The 16,351-nt window shown below is 55.2% G+C and overlaps 1 protein-coding gene across 1 annotated transcript in view; it reads left to right on the forward strand.

The window, feature by feature from the left end:
• The first annotated feature begins 3,206 nt into the window (after nucleotides 1-3,206).
• Tcf20 (transcription factor 20) overlaps nucleotides 3,207-16,351 on the forward strand; it is a 136,194-nt gene continuing 123,049 nt past the window's right edge. The window contains exon 1 of the mRNA XM_055626850.1: nucleotides 3,207-3,238. The gene's annotated coding sequence lies outside the window, so the exon portion shown is untranslated. The remainder of the gene's footprint in view (nucleotides 3,239-16,351) is intronic.

A 16,351-nucleotide genomic window follows, 5' to 3' on the forward strand; every position in this document is an offset into this window, starting at 1 on the left:
CCCCAACCCACAGGGTGAACATGAGATCCAGCTCTCTAGCCTCAGTGACTGGCTGGGAAATGGGCACATGCCCCTTCTTGCTAGTCTCACCACAGGCCTCCAGTGTTTTTGCTTTGTTCTGAGTGTGCAGGGGGCCTTTGCCTGGCCCGGTTTGCCTTTGCTTTGCCTACACTTGCTGAAGCAGGTGAGTGTGAAGGTGAGGATGCCTGCCATCCTCCTCCACAACTACTTTGAGGGTGGAGAACCTGGAAGAAGGTTAGGCTGAGCTGAGACAGGAAGTACAGGGCATCAGTTGGGCCTCTGTATATCCAGTGACACCTGAAGCCACCCCTGGAATTGTCGGTTACGTAAAGTGACATGCTCCCTTTCTTATCAGAGCTGTTTTGTGTTTCTTTCTCTTGCTACTGATGGAACCCTGGCTGATTTTTACAGAAGGGTTTTTACAAAAAGATGGCATTTCAGAATTGGGTTTTGAAGGATGAACAAGAGTTTGTCCATGGAGGAAGGAGAAGAAGAGCACTTAGGTAGAGAGTCTTGCTGGTGTGGAGGGCTGGAGGTGTGAAATTGTAGGGACAATAGGTACTGGCCATAGGGGCCTGGGTGTATGGTGTGGGAGCTGATGCCAATGGGAAGGGGGGCATGTAGCACTGTGGGAAGGACTGGTGGCAAAAACAGGGCGTAGGTCAGAGGAGGTATCAGGGAGACGTTGAGTGGGAGGAGGTAGGGGACGGGGTTGAGTGGGAATATGGTGCAGGACCTAGAGGAGGCCACAGGCCAATCAGTGGGAAGAGGATTCCTCACCCCAGAGCTCAGAGGCTATGATCTTAAGGCTGTGACATCTCAGGGGATGAGGTGGGGAGGCCCAGGGCCTGTGAATGCTCGGATCTGCTTGCAACATGGAGGCTGGTTGGTTTACAGCCAGCGTCAGTCAGGATTTGGAGCACCTTCCCTGCCTCAGGCCCTGTGGCTACAGCACACAGGGTTCACAGGAGCAAGGCAGGCACACGGGAGACAGTCATGTGGTGCATGCTGCTCCAGGCCTGTACCTCCCACTGGCTTGGCTGCTGTGGAGAGGCCTATCCAAGGGGAGGCATTTGAACTGGGGCCTGAAGTGCCCAGCATGGGGACAGAGAGATGGGGGGGCAGAATCTTGAGAGAGAGGCAGCTACAAAGTCCTGTGGTGGACTGAGCTTTATTTGTCAGGGGACAGAAAGGCCAGTACACCTAGAGCTTGTTCACATATGTGTAAGTGTCAGAGCGTGCTGACTGTGTTCCCTAGAAGGTCCTGAGGGTCTGTCATAGCAGAGGGAGGAGGAGGAATTCCACATGGAGCTGGAGCTAGGATTGTCCATAGAGTGTGGGGAGGTAGGGTCCATGAAGTTGGGAGCAGGTGGCACTGCCCTGGAGCCAGTCTGAGCTGGGGCCAGGGGTTGCTCATGTTTGGTTAAAGCTAAGATCATCCCAGCAGAGGGTCTGGGAGCCAAGGGCATCTCTCTGTTATGGCTCTTCCTACCCAGCCACCTGATCCTTGAGGCCAGCTCTGCCAGAGGGATCCAGCATGGTGTGGGATGGTTGACCGGTACTTGGGCCACAGCCAGCTCTTGCACTTGGCCAGGTCCTGGCTGGGGTATGTTTGCCACAGCGTCTGGCTGTGGCCTGCCACTCTGCAGCAGGGCACTCACCCAAGCTACTCTGTCTTTTTGGCCCATCTGTTTGGCTGTGCTAAAAGAAGCCCCAGGCGGACAAGGCCACACAGCCTGTATGGAAGCAGTGCTGCCTCCCAGGGCTGTGGGTAGGCATAGGTCGGGGAAGGAAGGTGGTAACTGGCCCTCTGATACTTTGATGCCCATCACAACCGGTGTGGCGGGAGTCTGTGCCAGGGGAGGTGGCCTAGGAGGCATCCTGAATTCTGGAGACTTTCACTTAAGTGCCAGAACACCAAAGGCCTCGCTCTCCCTCCACAGCAACCACTGGCCTCTCCTTCCTGCTCTGAGTGCACTGAGGCCATCCGAGGTCTTAGAGCCCACTTCTCATCAGGCCTCTCCCTCTGCTGTGGAATCCTTCTGTCTCTCCATTTGAACCCGCTGAGGGACAGGGGCCATGGCTGTCCCACTCTGTTCCCACAGTTTCTTGGCCAGGCAGCCTTGGCTTAGGCGATTCAGTCACTTCATGGGGATACTGAGGCCCCATTTCACACCATCTGTGTGCTGGCACTTATGAACAGAGCAGATGCAGCTCTGGTCCTCGGTCAGTGGAAGGCTAGCGCACACACACAAGTGTACTTTGTTGTGAGCAGAGCTTCATTGGAAAATGAGGAGTGCTGGAGAAAGCGTGTATGTTACACACACCGCTGGAGGCTTTTCTCTGAGACTAGAGGGAAGAATAGGTGTCAGCCATGGCGTGTGAGGGGAGAACGTACACAGTGGGGCAATCACTCTGCTGTCTCTCTCCCTCGCTTCTCACCCTGAGGGGTCCATCACAAAGCCAGCATCTTTGGGGCTGAGCTGATGTGAGCAGAGCCATGGGAGTAGCAGTCCCCACCATCTCCACGGAGTCCGTATCTTAGCCTAGTCAAGAGCAAAGTGAGTGACAAGCCACAGGGAACCTCCAGGCCCTGCCCCGGCCTTGAAGGGTAGGACAAACTGTTGCTGACAGGCCCTTGCAGCACACAGTATGGGTTAGAACCAGGGGCCAACAGCCAGTCTCCCCTGAGGCTGCCAGCAGAGCCAAATGAGCTGGCATTTTAGTGCACGCCTGAGGTGTGTAGCCACTATCATTGTTGTGGTTCTTGACACTGCTGTGTAAGCGGCAGATAGGGCCATCGTTGGTAAGGGCCCCTTCCCAAGCCCTCACAGCACCCCTGGGCACCACTCCATGCCTGTGGAGTGGTGGTTCAGCTCTGCTGCTGCTCACAGCATGCAGGGGCCGTTTGCTGGCTGAGTGGCCCCAGGTCATGGAGAAAATGGCACAGAGCATATCCGAATCCCATCAGGATGCTTGAGATGTGCCCCATGGCAGCCATGGCGGAATCCCAGCCATCTAATTACTTCCTGGCTCCTCGCTGAGGAGTCCTACGACAGGAGGCCTTTGGAACTGCAGTTTCTCCCTCCATCACACGGAGCCGTTGATGATGATTCTGATACCAAGGCCCTTTCCCATGAACCTCTGAGGCCTGAGCTCCATTGGAATGCTGGCATGGTCACCATCTGACTTCCTGAGGCCTCCAAGTTCTCTGGAGGTGAGTAAGATGTTCCAGATGTGGCCAAGGGCTGAGTCTCTCCGTGCCCTCAAGCTTTCCAAGGGGTCTGGCTCAGGGCCTTCAAAGCCTCTTTTTTCCAGGATAGCTATAGTGCCTGCTCAGGCAGGGTTCACACCTGGCTGAGCTCCTGAATCTTGCCATGGAGAAGCTGCCATTTCAGGTGGGTGCACCTCCTACAGGGGCCTCTCAGGCCAGGCCTAGTGCACACAGTAGGTGAGCAGGGTAGACACTCCTCAGGGTGACATTTGGAGGCCTGGGTCTGGCCTGGCACCTGCTGGTGTGGCATTGGACAGTGAGTGTCTGCCCCAGAAACTACCTTATGTAGACCGAGGAGTGACACTTGACAGCTGTATGTTCACTCCGTTAGTCCTTCACAGGCCTGTGACCTGGGGCGGGAGGGCTGCTGAGGCGCCTGTAGCCTCTGAGGCAAGAGATCAGTGTCTCCTAACAGACAGGGAAATGGGGGGGCTCAAGGAAAAACACATACTTTATTTTCTTTGCCTTTTTTGGGGGTGGGGGTGGGGGAAGAGGCTGTTGTATCCAGAGCTGACCTAGAACTACTGTAAAGATGACCCTGAAATCCTGACTTTCTGTCTCTAGCTCTCGAGTGCTGGGATTACAGGTGTGAGCCACAATGCTTAGTCTGTGCAGTGCTGCGGACTGAACTCAGCACTCTGGGCATGCTCAGCAACCACTGTATTGCTGAGCCATGCCCCCAGCCCTTGCCAGATACTTCTGTGTGACCTGTGTTTGCAGTAGGGTAGGGTAGCCAGGCTTGTGGGGGTACAGCATTTTCTTAAGCCCTGTGCATAGCCAGGTAGTCCTTGTCACTGTCCCCATTCTGCAAATGCAAACACAGAGGCAGAAGGATAGAGGGATGGAGCCAGACTTTTGTTCTTAACTTGTTTGGAGACGCACACATCTGAAGCATCGGGTTGTAGTCACTTGCGTGAAGATCCAGGCCTGCAGTGTTGCCAGCCCCAGGAAACACTCCCTGCTGCCCTCCCTCCACCAGTCACCGCCCACCTGCTGCCCACAGCACCCTGGTGTCTACCAGCAGAGGCTGATGTTGCCCATTTGTGCCACGTCTGCATGGAGTCCCAGGATTCCCGCTCCTGAGACAGCACGTTGGCTGTCCTAGTTGGCCGAGCGACTGCTGGACCAGAAAGCTGGAAGGCTGAGATCTGAGCCCCCCCACCTCCTCTCTCCGCAGCACCCAGAGCCACCAGTCTTGTTCCCACCCCTCCACACCTGCCACCTTTGTGATGAAGACCCAAGTCTCCTAAAACTTCAGCTTTCACACCCAGAGCTGCCCCCAGCCACTTAGATGGCCTTCTCTCCTCCAAAACCCCAAGCTACTTCTGGCCTTTGAGCCTTTGCACATGCTGTGTGCCCTCCACCCTTGTCTGCCCTCAGCTTTTCTTCGAGGGTCCCAGCTGGCACGTCCCCTCCCTCAGAGAGCCTGCTGGACCTTCCCAGACCAGGCAGTGGCCCTCCTGGTGGCTGTTATCTAGCCAGTTCCTTGCCTGTGTCATTTGTAATTAATTATCTGTTGCTTGGCTGTTCCCACTAGACAGACTCCAGGAGGCAGGGTGAGTGTCTGCTGAGTTCACGGCTGAGTCCCTAGCACCCGGCATCCATTCATGCTCTCAGCCTGGCAGGCATCTGTTCATTCAGCAAGTACCGAGTGCCCAATGCAGAGCTCCCATTGTCGTGTGAGCGGGTGGGTGAATGAATGGCTGTCCTCTGTCTCAGCAGCTCACACTTTCCGCTCTCTCCCATTGCCCCTGACCCCCCTTCCTGGGCCTTGGTTTCCCCAGCTGTCAAATGAAGAAACCAGACCTGTTACTCTGTCCTGGTTCTGAGTGGGTAGGGACAGCTGCCCAAGGGCCACCCAGCTGAGCGGGGTGGGGGGTGAGGGAGGACCTGTCCTCCCAGCTGTGTCTGCTTGAGCACTGGTCCCACAGTTTGCTGAACTGCTCCCCACATCTTTGGTATCAGCGTTCCCAAGTTTATATTGGGGTGTAGGCTAGAGGGACTTGCTGAGGCCACTCAGCTTTCCCCAGCCTGTGGTGTCTCCCCGGGGGATGGGAGGGTGGGGGGGAGATAATGGATCCACAAGCCGGGGTTGGAGCCTGGCCCTGCCCCTCCCTCGGTGTAGCCTTCCACCTAAGCTCTGTTTCTGGCTATAACAAAAGGAGCTGGTTAGACCAGCTGCACTGACAGCTCTGAGGCTCCCAGGGTCCCAGAGTGCGTGCAGGAGGACTCCCAGGCTGTCTGTCTCCAGGGCCCAGCCCTGCCGCCACCTCCGTGTGAGCCGTGCTGCTCAAAGTGGCTCCTCGGCTTAGCGGCTTGTCAGCCAGGCGGGTGGGTGTCCTGGGGCCGGGTTTGATTAGTTCAGGTTGACAGTCGCGCTCCGAGGCGCTGCCGGGAGGGGAGCCCGTGATTACCCTAATGAAGCTTGAACGCAGTTTGTCATCCAAACAGCTGGTTCAGAGCTGTGCCGCTGCCAGCTGCCCGGCTCAGTAGCGCGGTCGGGCGCCCAGTGATGCTCCAGCCTTCAGCCCCCCACCCCGGCTGACAGGGTGAGCCACAGGATCAGGCAGCCCCCAGGTGGGCTGTGGGGCTGCCCCCAGGGGAGAGGGATGCCCCCACCAGGAGGGGGGAGCCTGGCAGAGCCCGGAACTGACGGAGCAGGGCTGCTTCTCCAACTGTAAGGCAACCCAAGCTGTAGCGCTCAGTTTTGTCATCTGCAAAGTGGGTGCCAGGGACTTTGCAGCTTTAAGTTTCTGGTTTTAAGCTGAGGGGTTGCCTCCTTTTGGAGTACCTCCCATGCTATGTAGGTTAGACCAGAGGTTTCCATGGACTCCTGCGTACCTCAAGGCAGCTTCTTCAGTCCTCATGGTCCTTATTGTTCCTGGCAGTGGAAACATAGGAGATCTTGAATTCATCAGGGGTCCTGAGAGGGCTTCCTAGAGCCCAGAATAGCCATGGGTGGAGGTGGGGGAGGCCATGAAGAATATACCAGGCTGGAAGAATATCTCTGTGCAAAGGTCCTGGGGTGGGCTTGGGGATGGGGTGTAGAGGTGTGAAGCTCCTGGAGACAGGGAAGGTAGCAGTACTTACTGAGGAAGGGATAGAGTTCATAGCCTGTGCCAGGAAAGAGCACGCCAGTGCTCTGACCTTTAACCTTTCTGTCAGCTCTGGGAGGAGTGATATGGTATGATTTTTACATGCCGTAGACGGGGAGCCTTGGGTCAGTAGCTTGGGAAAGTGATGCCCCTGGAGCCAGTAGCTTGGCAGGAGCTTCCGAATCCCTGGGCCAGGGGCTGCCTGCTCAGCAGGGGCACTCAGATGAGAAACCTGGACCCCACCTGAGCCTTAAGCCTGGCCCTGTGGGGAACAGGACAGAGGCCAGCAGACAGGGACTTCCAGATGTTTCATGAGTCTTCTGCTATTCCAGGCCTCAACCTGTGCTTGAACCTGGTGGCCTGCGTCCACATTCCCTCCACCACATTGTTAAGCCTCCAGCCAATTGGTTTGGCTTGGGGACAGGGCAAGCAGGGGAGGAAGAAGGCTTGGCGTTGGTAATGAGCATCGCCTCTGGCTTCGCCGTGGCTCTAACCCTGAAGTGCCTCCTGACTGCTGGGTACTGTCCCACTGTCTCGACCGTACATTCCTGTGCTGGCCGCCAGGGTTGCTTTCTATGACGTGTCTATGGTGGCCAGCCCATTCCCAGCAGCCTTTTGCTTCATCTCTCTCCCTGCTACCATCCGTGGCTCCCTGTTACCCTGGCAGAGCCTATGTTCAGGCCTGCCGGTCTCAACTCCCTCTTCTTGGCACAGCCTGCTTGTTCTTACTTGGGTTCTGAGGAAATGTGGATCCTTGGAGAAGGGAGTTTGGGGGCCCAGGCCCCGTGCCCCACTGTCCTATGACTGTTTTTTCTACAGGTGTCTTCAGGCTGGGACAGGCTCACCCCCAATTATGTAGATGGGAACATCCCTTAGCAGCCAGAGCGCTAGGGTGAAGGATGGGTTTATGGCCTCCATTAGGAAGAGAGGAATTCCCAACACTAGCCAGCTGCCTTCCCCTCCCTCCTTACTCAAGTTGTGACTGTTCCCCAGGGAGGTGGTGGCTCTGGCTAGGAGGTGGCTCATCACATCTGTCATGGTGCAGAGTGACCGACTCAAATGATAAAAGGCAGGTGTGGGTGCAGTGGGCATCACATGGCCAGGCCAGAGGCCGAGTGCTGCTAGTGTCTCTGGCTGTCCAGGGATGAGGGGGAGATTCAGGGCTGTACCAGCTTTAGCGAGGGAGCACCAGGACACAGTGGTTTGCCTCTGGCTGAGGCTGACTGGCCTCACCTGGGGGGCCTGACTTCCCTGGAGGAATGAAAAGTGAGTCCATGGAAGGTTTGTTAGCTCCTGTTGTTGCTGAGACTCTGAATAAGATTTCATGTGTATTACTACATAGATCCTCCCTATAGCCCCAGGAGGTGCCATGGTCCCTCTTCCCACTTTACAGAAGAGAATCGGAGGCACACAGAGACTTAACCCAAGGATGCACAGCCAGGGTGTGAGTGGGCTGGAGTTTGATCCTGAGAATTTGAAGCCCGAGACAGGCACTTGTGACCAAGATGAAGGAAGGAGTAAGGGGACTAGGTAGATAACCAGACCAGGCTCAAAGGTGTAGGTGAAGCCATGTCTGAGCATGAGCCTTCCCGCATGGGCTTGGGTGCTGCTGGAGTCCGAAGTACCTGCATTGTGTTGTTGGGTACCTGGAGAGTAAAGAGACCCAGCCTTGTCCTGACTTGGGGAAGGCCCCCAAGCTGTTCTTCAGGATGTCCGAGAGGGTCACTTGTTAGAAATATGTTCTGGGGCTGGGTGGGGTGGTGCACACTTAATCCCAGTACTCAGGAAGTAGAGTCAGGCAAATGCCTGTGAGTTCAAGACCAGCCTGGTCTACAGAAAGAGTTCTGGGCCACCCAAGACTACATAGTGTGGCCATTAGGGGGGGAAAAAAAAAAGAAAAGAAAGAGAAGCATGTTTAGGTGAGCTGGGCACTGCAGTCAGTACAGTGACAGAAGTGATCATGTGGTCCAAGCAGCCAGGGAAGGATGTTTCTACATCAGAGCAGCTTAGAGACCGACCGCCCTTGGCTGCACTTAGGAGGGAAAACGGGTGGAAAAGATGTATTAGTTCAAGTGAGAGAGTACAGGGCCTGGCTCACTGACCTCAGTGGCTCATCAGATACTCACAGAATAAAAGTGGCATCGTGACCAAGATAAGGGGCTTCAGAGAGGAGAGAGGTTAGGAAGGCTTTCTGAAGGAGGGGTCCAGAGAGACAGGCTGAGCCAGCAATGAAACGATACAAGCCGGCAACAGTGGTCATGCTGAGGGAGCATGTGTGCAAAGGACCTGGCAGGAAGTACGTATATCTGAAGAGGTGGGAGAGGTTGAAGTGTGATCGCAGCAAGATGATTTGAGGGTGGGGCTGCGGCCCTGGATGAGGGAGCCATTTTGGGAGTGATCCAATCATATATCAGATATGAGCATCTGGAATGGGTGAGCTAGACTGCTTTGGACCCTGCCAGGGCTCACGACCATGTCCACCTTTTCCTCTGCCTGCTGTCTTGAGTGGGAATAGAACTGTTTGTGTGCTTCTGTGTCGCCATATGTAAAGTGGGCTAGCTGTCCGTGCCATCGGAGCGGGAGTGCGTGTGAGCGCCCTCGGGCAGTGCCCACCCTAAGGTCCCACTCAGGAGAGATGTGAGTCTCCCATCTCCTAGGGTTCTGCTTAACCGTCTTGGCAAGCTGTAGATTGATGGGGGTACCCTGCACATTTTTCAAGCTGGGGGATAGGAGATCCTGGCCAAGGTCAGAGGTGCCTCCCTCAGGTGGGACGTCATGGGAGCACACAGCAAATGCTCTGCTGCTGTGCCTTCTCCTCGAATCCTCTCCCCACATGGAGGAGCCCCATTCAGCAGTGGTCTCAGAGATGGAGCCACACCGCAGCCATGCCAATCTGTATTCAGATCTGGGGACACCCAGGCTCAGCTCCCAGCATCCCATCCCAGACTCAGATAGCGGAGAAAGTGCTGCCGTTCCTCCCCAGGGGAGTGTCAGAGTGGCCGCCATAGTGACCGCAGAGACAGGTGCTCATCATCTGTGGCCCCCTCTGGAAGGTTCACAAAGGTGGTGCTGTCCCAGAAGAGCTAGGTCGGACATGGTAGCTCCTTCCAGCCGAGAATCTTTGTCCAGATTATGGCACGGTAAGGGCCCCCAGGCCCAGAAGTCTGAAGGGCCATGTCAGGTGGGGGTGGCATACCCCACCCTCAGAATGGCGCCTGCCAGGAGACAGAAGCAGGGAGTTTGCTGCTCTCTGCAAAGTCTGTTTGAGGTGCAGCTGCCAGGAGAGCACAGCGGAGGTAGAGGGGCCATGCTACAGCCTGTCTGCAAGGAGATGAGCTCACAGGGGTATTGTCACTGGTTAGCTTTGCCGCTCTGACTGCAGGGTAGAAGACCCTGGTTAGGGGCTAGGAAGAATACCACGGCGTGAGGAATGGTGTCAGGAGAGCTACCCAGCCTCCAGAGCTGTTCAGACCAAGGCAGAGCTCAGCATCTCACCCCGCCTTGACTGGCCACGATTATGGCTATCCCTGAGGACAGGACCTGCCTGTGAGGGGGCTTTTTCTGCTGAGAGAAGCTGTTGCAAGTCTTAGAAGCTGCGGCTCTGGGTGGGACGTGGCTGCCCTGGCATCCTCAGCCAGAATCAAACATGTTAAGAAGCAGGCTTCACCACCTTGCCTTGAATCCCTGCCAATTCTGTACCCCATATGCACCTGGAGGGAAGACATGGGCCCTTTCCATGCTGCCTCGTACCCTCAGCCTAAGGGGCTCTTTACTCAACACTGCCCAGCCTTGACCCTGCTTCGGATGTAAACTGAGGTCCGGAACTCAGCCCTCTCCGGAACCCTACCCGCAGGCAGGGGTCACCTGGTAGGACGCCCAATTCCAGGCTGCTGCACAAATATGTTAGATGAAGTGATATCTCAGACTCTCAGGCCGAGCAGATGGCCCTGGCTGGTGCCAGCCCTGCCTTGCGGCAATACTTTCGAGGACACAAACGAGATTTGCTGGGCAGGACATGTGGGGTTGCTGTGACAGTCAGGTGGGCCTGGCACAGAGGCCCCACCTGCCAGATGGTAGGAGGAGGTTGAGGAGAGACCAACAGGTAGGAGGGAACAGTTTAAGGACACTTCCTAGAAGCTTATGTCCCCCAAGCCAGCCTGGGGGCACCGCTGACGTCTTGGGGAGGTAACATCCCCCATACATGGCTCAGTTCTAGAACAGCCAGGAGCACATGCAGATTCTGGTACACACTGAGTGTTTGGGGACCGGTGACCTGCATGGAACAAGGGGAAGCACGAAGTGGGGCTACTGGTGAGGTCTCTGATTCTTGGCTGCTTGCTGTCCATCTGTCTGTCTGTTGCATCATGCACTCATGCATCCGTCAGTGCATTCATGCCTGCATCCATTCATGCATCAGTCCATCCATCCATGCACCCATCCTTTCATCCTTTCCTTAGCTGTAGCCCCGTACCACGGGCGAGGTTACCGCTCTTTGGCTCCTGCCTTGTTAGCCTCAGCCTGGGATTCTTGTGGTGTCCTGTCTCGTAAGCTGAGGATCATGTCTATCCCTGGGTGACAGAAAAAGATGTCAGCAAGTCACACTGTTCCAAGCAAGCGGCCGAGGGGGGTGGGTCTTCTTGTGCTCTCATGGCTTCTGCTTCCTACCGTGTCCCTTCCCCCCCCCCCTTCATTTGTGTTTCCTGGTTGCCACTGTGGCTCTGTTAGGCTCCCCCTACTTTTAGCAATGACAGCAGCAGCTCAGGGTCCCATGGTACCTGCTGGATTCCCAGTGACAGGCTTAACTCTCCTAATTGGTTATGGATGTCACCCCTGTTTTCCAGATGAGGAATCTGGGGCTCTATGCTGGTATTCAAAACTAGGAAAGTTTGGCAGTGGCCAGCATTAAGTGGTCAAAGGCGTGTCTCTGCCCTGTGCCTTCAGCTGCCTCCTTCCCGCTGCTCCACCATGCTGGGCTTGGCTCTGCCTCCAAGATTTTGCGCCTGCATTTTTCCCCAGAATACTCTTCCTTAGGACCATGCATTTTTTAGTTCAACTGTCACCTCCTGACGGGCCACCCCCAACTAACCAGGAGTGGTACTCGCTGCCCTGTCATTGTGACTCCTCCGTGTTGTTATACTCCTCCCACTGAACACATGGCTCCTCTCTAGTCACTTAACCAGATGATCCGAGCAGTGTCCTCAGAACCCAGGTCTTGTTGGAGCGACTCCCCTACATGCTGGCACCTCTGCCCCCTCCCCCAAGACTCTCTATCTTGCTGCTCTAGTGAGCCTTTCCGCAGGGCTCAGACACCGTCAGACAGAGGTACTGAAAAGAGCCTTGGTTTAAAGTGAGCCAGGTGAATAGCCAGCCCGGATCTGAAGATGGAGAGGCCTGTCACTTTGAGTCCAGGAAGCCACTGTCAGTCACTATTCCAGTACCATCTGTGGCTGCCACTGCTGCACCGGCTCCCTCCGCACAGTGAGAAGTCCTGCTGGCCGCGTGCTCCCGGCTCAGGGAAGCCTCCTCAAAAGCAGGAACAAGTCTCTGACCTCAATCCATCCAACCCCTTCATCCCAGTGCTGTTGCCCCCTCACCAGAATCCCCTCTGGGGAGACCCCAACTCATTGCTGCCTTTGATCTCACCCTCCAAGGGAAGGAAGGGCTCCCCTATCTCTGAGGCAGCCTAAGAAGACAGGAAAGGGCTTCAATGTGTGCTGGGCTCACGCCCCACCCGGTGGGGACATCCTGAGAACTGGCACTTCAGTTCCTGGCCACCCTGTGCTCCAGGTTCAGCCATCCCTCACAGGCACCCTGTGTCACACGGGTGCCTCCCTGGGTTTTGTGTTTCATGGTTCTTGGTTGAGGAAGGAAAACTGTAGTGACAGCAGTGGGGTTAGTGGTGGCAGTCACTACAGCTCAGGTCTGCCCAACATGAGCGTTAATTTATCTGAGGTAGGAGTTAGCACCTCTGTCACGCATGGGGAAACCGAGGCACCGACTGAACTGGTGACTTAATCAAGACTCTTAAGTATGGAGTTGTGTTGTGGACTCAGCAGGGCCTGAGCCTATGTTCTTTTCTTTTCTTTTCTTTTTTCTTTTCTTTTCTTTTCTTTTCTTTTCTTTTCTTTTCTTTTCTTTTCTTTTCTTTTCCTTTCTTTTCTCTTTTTTCTCTTCTTTTTAGTTGATTATTTTATGAGTATGGGTGTTCTCCCTGCATGTATGTCTGTGTACCACACCAGTGCCTTGTGCTCATGGTGTACACAGAACTACAGTTACAGACTGTTGTGAGCTGCCATGTGGATGCTGAGAATCAAGCCCCAGTCCTCTGGAAGAGCAGCCAGTGCTCTTAAGCACTGAGCTGTCATCTTCCACCCCAGGCCTGCTTTCAAGAATCTGTTATTTGAGACAGGAAGAGGGGACCGAGAGTCCTGGACAGTGGCCCTGTGAGATATGCTTTTCAGAATGGACAGGAGCGTAGAGACGTGTGCTGAGTATCAGAGTGGCTAGCCATGGGAGAACAGGTACAAGGCTACAATGGGAGATGGAGGTGCAGCTGACAGGACCCTAGATGGGACCCTAGAGCTCCTGCTGGCAGTTCCTTAGTGTCGCCAAAGGATTGTATCTGGTGAGCCACAGGACCTGAGAGCTCGTCCCTTCTCCCTCATGTCAGTGTCCTTGGACTTAGAAGGACCATCTGTCTGAGAGGTCAGGGTGCAGTCACTGGGGTCTGCCAGTGGCCGAGAAGGCCTTAAATCCACTCCCGCCTCTGCTCCTGAATTGCTTGTGTGGTTTTTACAGTTGCTTAGGGAACTGTAAGTCTGTGTTGCCTGACTCCTGTGTATTTAAATTCTCAGCCATAATGTTATATTAACTCATTTTTTGCAGTTTCCTGGGAGGCTGTGTGTACATTACCGGGGCAGTGAGGGAGGCAGGCTGCAGAGCTATGGACAAACACAGCTGTGAGTGCTCAGGGCTCCGGGAGCTGACCGCAGCTGTCACCTCTGCAGGCCCTGTGTGGTGTGACTGTAGTCCCAGCTCTCCCTCCTTCTTGTGGGTGTAAATGATGTAGTCCAGTACCGGGAATCTGGGGGTCCCAGTGAGGGTGGATTGATGCTCTGGTGAGGCCTGGGGCCCTTGCCTCGTTCACTTCCGTGATAACAGCTGTATCCATGCTGCCATTCATCTCTGCATACATGCTGAGCACTCACCGTGTGCCCATCCTGGAGATGCAGCAGGAGTGCTCACGGGCCACGGTTTGGCTTCCCAGACGATCCATATCCCAGAGAGATGGACATTAGCTCCATGGATAAATGCACAGCTGTCTTTGATTTTTTTCCTGTCGCCATGATAATATACCCTGGAAACAAGCAACTTAGAGGAGAAAGGCTTTATTCTGGCTCACAGATCAAGGCACAACCCATTTTGGTGGGAAAATCAAGGCAGCAGGAGCTTGAATCAGTAGCTCTGTCTACAGCCAGGAAACTGCGCAATGAATCTATGCTGATGCCCACCTGGCTGCCTCTGGTTTCTGTTTGATTGTTTTTCCAGTCCAGGATCCTCTGCCCAGGGAATAGTCCTATCCACAGTCGAGATGGGCTTTCCTACATCAGTTGATGTGCTTAAGACCCCCTCCTCAAATCTGGATACACCCAGAGGCCCATCTCCAAGATGGTTCTGGATCCTGTCAAGTGGACAACCCTATCCATCACAGTAGTGACGCGGGGGCTGGAAGCTGGGATTGAGTGGAGGGAGGGCACATGGGACACCGGCTCCAGAGTGGTTATGGCCACAGTAACAACTGGATGGTCACACCCCGAGCTCTGCTCTGCTCACACTAACCCAGTTAAGCTGGGAAGGTTGTCTGCCTAGCTCCCTTACGGCACACAGGGGTCACCAGCCGCAAAGCCAACTTTTAATCCAGGCTATCCCACCCCACTGTCTGTATTGTCCCTGCTCTGTTGTGTGGCTCTCTGAGAGAAAGGCATTCCAGGTAGGTAAGCAGAATGTGCAAAGGCCCAGAAGCTGGAATGTGGCTAATGAGTTTGTATGGATAATCAGAATGGGAGAGGGAAGGTGGAGAGCTTGGGGTGGGCATACTGAACCTGAGGGATATAAGGAGAAATTGGGGTCATAGTGTGCTTTGTCAACGTAATCCTGCCACCATCAGGGCAATGATGGGGTGGAAGAAAAATTGGAAGTAGGGCAAGGGAGAGCCTTGGGGAGCCACGCCGGCAGTCATGGTCTGGGTTCCTTCTGGGGGCCAAGAGAGCCCAGGCACTGAGGTAGGAGGGAGACCCAGACTTGCCGGGAGAGGCCTGGCTGTGGTGGGGGTGGAGTTTCTGTGGTACAGGGGACACAGTCATGCTGTGGGAGTGGGAGACTGGTTTTCTCAACTAGTTCCTGTCCACGGGCGGGGGGGGGGGGGGGGGGGGGGGGGTTTTTTGCGAGGTGGTCCGGGGGGGGGGGGGGGGGGGGGGGGGTGTGTGGGCAGCTCTTGACGAATTCAGTCTGACCCTTTGTTTAGTAGTTCACATACTGCTTCAGTTTCTCCATCAAGGAAATGTGGGTCCTGACACCTAGGGTTGTAAAGATGGGGGTAGGGATAAAGTGGAGTAATTTTATGGGGAAGGAGGAACCAAAGGTGAGAAAAGGAGGTGGCTCGCAGACTCTTCCTGGGTCCTGTTGTGGCCAGGCCCAGAGGCTCCACAGCTCAGGGTGTGTAAAGCCCAGGGCTCCTCTGCCCCTGCCCGCCCCCCACCCCACACACACTGAGGACTGCTGTGGCCTTCCACGCTTTCCAAGCACAAGTGTGCCTGGGGAAGCGGGGAGCACTCGGAGAGGCTGATTTGCCAGCAGGTGGCCGTGCCCTGGGGCCTGCCTGCACAGCACAAGGGCAGCACCAGAAAGGCAATTTGCATTTGTGTTATTTTCTCTGCAGTATCCTCTCCCTCCCCCTTACCCACTAGGTGAGTCTTCACCCACTAGGCCATTCATCCAGGATGCATTCCCTGACTACCTGTGACAGTCACACACTTGTAGACGTCTTTGCAGCCCTGTGCCCTCATTATTCTCTGTACCATGGTCCCCATAGCCAGCCTAAGAGCTCCCAGTGCAAAGGTCTGTGACTGAGGCCTCCTGTGTCCCCAGCAACCCTCACTGAGAAAGCACAGAGCAGGTGTCAAAATACTGCCTGTAGAACTGTCAGGCTCAGAGTAGCAGGGCCTGAGCTTCAGTAAGGCAAGTGCCCCCTTTAAGTGACTATATGGCCCCTGGCCTCAGCCAGCCTCTGAGTCTACCAGAGGCACACCACACACCCAGCCTGGAGGTGGCAGGTGGCCCCTGTATTTGGCAGCAGGTCCTGGGAACATCCATGTGTCTAGAGGTGCCCAAGCTGTGCCAACTGAATTAGTAGTGGTTTCATAAGCCTCGGAGCTTCACAGAGCCAGGCAGATCCTTTCTCGAGGAGATGAAGTTCCTGATGAAGACTTGCCTGACAGCATTGGGCTGTCCCAGGGCAGAGGGCATGGTGTCACCCCTGGCCAAGCCTAAGCCTCTCCCTGGAAGCACCCAAGTGCCAAGTTTCCTCCTTTCCTTAAAGAGGGAAGCTATCTCCCCACTACCGTCTCCCTTTTCCAAAAATGAGTTTACCATTTCACTGTGTGGCTCTGTGTGGCTCTCCCTCCTCCCTTTCCTCCCTCTACTCTCACAGGCCTCCAAGGGAAGTGGAGGGTGTTATTGTATATTTTAGCCGATTGTTCCCCATACGCCCCAGTCTCTTTGGGGTGGGGCTGGGGGGATGGGGGAGTAAGTAAATTATATATTGAACTCCTAACTGGAGCTGAGGCCTTGTGGTTCCCATGGCAACCAGGCTGGAAATAGCTCGGCGTGACATCAACACGGTACAGGTATAGCCAGATCCAGCAGATCCCAAACAAGCTGGTTCCAAGGGAGCAAGGGATGT

This window comes from Psammomys obesus, unplaced genomic scaffold (genome assembly GCF_907164565.1).
Source record: "Psammomys obesus unplaced genomic scaffold, mPsaObe1.curated_primary_1811, whole genome shotgun sequence".
Lineage (NCBI taxonomy): Eukaryota > Metazoa > Chordata > Mammalia > Rodentia > Muridae > Psammomys > Psammomys obesus.